This window comes from Manihot esculenta, chromosome 4 (genome assembly GCF_001659605.2).
Source record: "Manihot esculenta cultivar AM560-2 chromosome 4, M.esculenta_v8, whole genome shotgun sequence".
Lineage (NCBI taxonomy): Eukaryota > Viridiplantae > Streptophyta > Magnoliopsida > Malpighiales > Euphorbiaceae > Manihot > Manihot esculenta.
The window spans coordinates 9,510,193-9,516,375 of NC_035164.2; positions in this window are offsets into that span (position 1 = coordinate 9,510,193).

A 6,183-nucleotide genomic window follows, 5' to 3' on the forward strand; every position below is an offset into this window, starting at 1 on the left:
TCGTCGCCGTAACTCATTTTGGCATGTATATATGCTACACATATTCATATATATGCTATAACTAAGAATCATCTAAACCTTTACTCTGATACCACTATTCCTTTACTTTGTCTTAGTGTAAACTGGGTAAGGACTGCCACAAATTATATTTTCTTAGAAATTTTCAAAACTACCCATGTATTTAACATATATGATTATCAAGTTATTAGATGATTCACGTAAATTTCATAATATGAATAAAGTAAATGTGAAAATTTTTGAACTAAAAATTTTGGTAGAATTTTCTTTATTTTATCAACATCTCAACCTGTGGTATATATAAAAAACATATCTACAATTACACTCCCGATCTATCATTGGATATCATATGATTCATTAATTAATCAAACATATAAAATAACATCATTTCTCATTCTACCGAGATTAAACATATATATATATATATGTTTAGCCCCTTTTTAGATGGATGCATGATTACAGTTCTTTAACTTATATAATTTTTACAACAAACTCTATTTAATGTGTACATACCAAAATATAACTATACAATGATTTAGAGACTCAAAACAATCAGTTATGATAATGTAACATTCCTACCTGATAATTAATTAGTCGAGGCAGAGATATTACATTCAACAGTACTTCTCTTAATTTTCTTTTAATATTTATCATGTAATTCATGCGCTATATATATATATATATATATATATATATATATATATATATATATATATATATATATATATATTACCATTTTTCTACTGAGAATCCAGCAGAGTTTCCTCTATAATATAGACCTAATTCAACTTATAAATAGTAACCACACTTCAAATAACTTCCATCTTAACTCTCTTCTTTCAATATCTTAATCGCAAATCTCAATACGATACAAGCACTTCAAAAAATATCCGCATTCAGTCACAATATACATATTTCATACGCAACACTTATCTATCAACCAAAAATGAAAATTTCAACACCACTTTAATTTACAACTCCATATCCTAAACCTTATGTACATCCCATATTTTCAAAATTAACTTTACACAAAATTATAAAATATATCCAAAGATGGTTAATAATGTAACTCTTGTAGGATCAATTTAGATCTTAATCTACTACTTTCTAGAACTACAACATGTATGAGGAAAAAACATGTAAAATCCCTATGCACTAAGCAATTTCCAAGCCAACAATCAAATAAGAACCTCTTGCAAATCTAGCAATTCAGCCACCAACGGAGAAAAAAATGCTCGACAAAGACCCATAAAAAGTTATAATAAATTCACCTAAAGCCTCCCTTACAATTGCCTCAAAAGATATTAAATGAGCATCTAAGTTAATAAAGGCATCCACTTTGTATTTTAATAGACTAGGACGTGGTTTGTACCACCAAAAAGGGACATACAATGTACTCGACATCCTAGACTGAGGAAAGATAGGAGCTCAATCATGTGTCCATTTACTTAAAATCAAGGAAGCCAAATTAACAACTTGCTACAATGAAAACCCACATGACTTTAATAAAACTTGATTTTATTTGACCAAATAGACCAAATGTCACATCTTGAAACCCAAAGTTAGGAATAATGACACCACTAGATCTGAATTAAGCTTTTTCATAGTTAGAGCAAGTGGCATTAAGGAATGTGCTAGCTTATTCCGAGCTACTTAAGGAAGGTGTTAGCTTATCTCAACCTACTTAACATATAATTTTCCTATAGATAGATAGTTGTGTTTAGAGGTCCATCTTACATTGTATATAAAGTTAAATATATTGAGATAAAGCTAAAGTAAAAATAACCTATAATAATTGTAACGACCCGGAAACCAGACTGCTACTGGCGCTAGGGTTCAGATCGACTTAAGGTCGCCGGAGCCCGTAGCAAGCCTACTATATATCCTGTGTACCTGATAAAATCCCATACATGATCATACAAAGAGACAAAAATATAAACATTTCATAAACCAAGACTTGACCTGTGCATGTATCATACTGAAAACATAAACCCATACTAGAGCCCTCATCAAATGCTCCAGTATGGTAAACATCACATGCCTCAAGCTTAGTTCAAACATAACTCATAATTAAACTTTTATATAAGGATCATGAAAATAGGGATTACAAGGTCAAAAACTAGGGCAAAGCACCATTCTAATCCATTAAACAATACATGTCCACAACTATACTATTACATTAGATTATATCAGCAACTATGCCGACTTCCTCGAGCTATCTTTGACCCTGCAAACCTGAGGTTAGGGGAAAGGGATAAGCTATAAGAGCCTAGTGAGCAGAACATAAAAATAGTTTAATAAACATATGATCGAATGAAATGCGTCACAACATAAATAATACAAATCAAGATGGACTTGTCACCAATAACCCTCTACACATTCCAATAATGTCCGGCCCTCAATGGGAGCTCCTCAGGACTTCCTCTTAAACATAACATAACATATCCATAATGCCAGGGGCGTAGAATGGGCCTCGAACTGGATTTTCGTATACATCATAACATATCATACTCAAGGGCTAGTGGGTCATCCAACATCCATCCACAACAACAAAATTATGCAATGCATCATATTCGTGATTTCTAATGCAAACAACCTAATACATATACATGGTATTCGTGATGTATGAGTATGCTTAAAAAGTTTGAATTCTTTAAAATAATATATCAGTTCAGTTCTACTCACCTCTGGCTGACGCTCGCCTAACACTGACATAGTTATTTTTGTTAGTGTATATGCCCTAGGCCATTATCTTGGACCTTTTTGTATGTCGTTTTGGTTATTAATAAAAGAGATTTTTATCATTATTATTTGTTTGCATGTTACATAATAATAATTATCATCCCTGGTTACTTATTATTATGTTGATAATAATAAAATATAACTGGTATGGTTATTGATTGATAATCATGAGATGATTATGTATATGTTGATATAATTCAATAATCATAAATACTTGTTGGAGAACAATGTATTGGATGGACCCGCATTGAGATCACTACATGGGTCATTGTCATAAGTGAATCTCAAAGTAGTCATGTCTTAATCCTTTGACTTGAGATTGTCATAGTTTCCAACATAAGGACTATTATGTTTTGACATAACCAAACGTTGTCTTTAATCGGACAATCATAAAGGTTATGATTGAGCATAATAGAAATTATGTAGAGGATAATGAACAATCAAGATAGGATTTGTCCCTCTCTATGAGAGAGATATCTTCTGGGCCCCTCGATAAGTGAGACTGAGAAATGCATGGTCGTGCTCAAATGAATTGATAGTGTGATCAATATCATTCGAATTTATCAGTCTACTTAGAGATCGAGAAATCATAAGTTTGAACATTATAAGTTTGACATTGACCATGACTTATGTTCAAACTAGATATCGTGTGACAAAAGGATTAATACATGTTCTATTTAATAGGCTATATCGGACTATTGATCCTCATATTAGTTGGGTAGTCATAATGTCTTGCTAGAGGCCACTTATGACTTATAGGCCTTGTTGGACTGGGCCTATTGCCAATTAATGTGAGCCTATTGGGTCACACACAAGAACGTTATTGATGTGCTATATTAATGGGCTAAAAGCCCATTAGTATAATTAATAATAATAAAGTGTTATTATTATTAATATTAATTAATAATAATAAAGTGTTATTATTATTAATTATTTATTATTATAAGATAATAATATTTAAAAGATCTGCAGTCTATCTGTAACTGTTACAGATAAAGAACTCTATCACATAAAGATATTTGAGTATCTGCGAGATTGTGATAGTGGGTTCTGAATACAACTCTTTTAGGAAAAGAGTTGTGGGAAAATAAAAAGACTGAAACATATAAATACTCTTTCTACGAAGAGAGTGTTGACGATAGTTTTTAGAAAATTCAGTCTAACCGCTGCAAATTGTGGAGCACATAATATATCCATCCTTGAGAGAGCTAGCACTCTAGAAGTATAGAAGACGTTCGTGTGGATACCATAGAGGGTGTTCGTTTGAAAAGGCAGCACCATCAGTCCGGCATTGTATCTTCTTGATGAGATTAACAGGTTAGTCTCATATCCTTCTTATGATTTAAACGAGGCACTCGGATTCTGGGAAAGGAAATCAACAGAGATTTTATTTTTTCGCTGTGCAACTGGGTTGCAATAATCTCGGGATTTTCCAACAATTTTACTGCAAGCCTCTACGGTCTCCCAGGTCCGATCCTACACAGATGGATTCAAATGAGGGACCAAACATAACTATTACAAGACTTTAAATAACTCTCCAAACACTCCCTAAAACATACCAAAGCATGCATACAAAACAAGTAGAAGAAAGCTGAGCAGGGGACTTTCGGCGGCAAGTTCGGCGGCCGAAGGTCCCTCACAAATCCGAAAGTCAGGGACTTTCAGGGGTAGGTTCGGCGGCCTAAACCCCACACAGATTCGAAAGTCAATGACTTTCGGGGGCAGGTTCGGCGGCCTAAACCCCACGTAGATCCGAAAGTTGGAACCTTCAGAGGCGGGTTAGGCAGCCAAAAGGCTACCTCCACAAGCAGGTTCGACGGCCGAACCTGGGTTCTCCAGCAAGGCAGAACCCAATTCTGTCTTATGCACACAGCCACCAACCACTCCGATCCTCACACCCAATAACTCATAAACATTCATACTCACTCAACAAGCATAAGGGACATAAAAACTAGCCTAATTCCCATCAAGCAACAACAAAAACAACACAAGAGAAAACATTCATTATCAACCTAATTCAAACCCTAAAACTTTAGATTTAACCATTTCATGCATTAACAACCTTTAACCCCTTCTTAAAACTTATTTAAAACATAGGAAAAGCAAAGATCTAAACTTACCTCTTGGAGATTTAAAGGTAGCAGCAATCCAAACTTGGAGATGAGAGAAAATCGATCTCCAGAGGTCTCCAAGGTTTAAAAACTTAATTTCAAACTCAAATCTTCAAAAACAAAAGAAAACTCATGAATTATCTGAAAAATTTGAAGAAATTTCAATAAAAGCATCAAAGAGAGGGTATGGACTTACCTCTGCCCGAAAATGGAGAAAAAGTTCTCTCATTTTCGGGCTGAAGTCCTGTTATAGGTGGCAGGAGAAACCACCTTCAGCGGTCAAACAAGAAGGTCTAACGGCGGCATGGAGGAACCACCTTCGGCGGCTGAACTTGGGGTTTGCTCGAAAAATTTTCTTTTTCTTTTCTCAAGATTAAAATTAAAAAATTCAAATTCATTTTATGAAAACCTTAATTTTACCCTTCTAAGAGATTCTAGTTTCGAGAATTCCGGATTCCAACAGGGATTCTGTCGGAAGATTAGAATTTCGACGCTGGAATTTAGCCGGGTATTACAATAATATTTTCAAATTTTCAAGTCCTAATAACGGAACCATAAAAAGATCAAATAAAGAAATGGATATATCTAAAAATAAAGCACACAATGTGATTAGTGAGTCAGAGATAAGTCACTTTTGGGAGGTGCTTAGGAGTTTTTCGATATGCTATCCAGTTTACTTACCTATATGAAATGGACTTCTAAAAGCCAAAATTATAACTTTAGTATATCAATCTGTGAATAATGAAAGTTTAAAAACTAAATTGAAACATAGTAAAGAGTTTAGTAGATTAAAGTGTGAATATGAAAAATTTAAAAGCAAACTTGAATCTTAGCCATTTATTTTCCTCCATCACTTCATCCTAACCATCCAAATGTCACTTAAGGACCTAAAAGAAGATGATAAAGCAAAACAAAAAGGTTGTCTTCCTCCTTTTCTCCTTATGGCCGGATTTCCTCTATGGTTAACCAAATGTGAGCTTAACTTTCTTCATTTCTATTAAATTCAGGCTAATTTCTTCATCAAATCAACTTCTTTTTTCAAAAAAAATCATCTTTAGATTAAGAGTAAGAAAATAAACCATAAATTAAAATATTTGAAGAAGGAAAAGTTAAGGTTCCATATGGTCTAAGCTTGAAAATCAAAGATGAGTATAGAAATATATAGGAAACATCCTCTTTTTGTTCATTCATGCATAAATTTATATTGTAAAACCTTAAATTTCAAGATATACAACCTTTTCCTAAAATGCATATTGAAATAGGTAATGGTACTTTAAAACAAAAAGCGGTAATTAGAGAGTAGAAGTGCAGA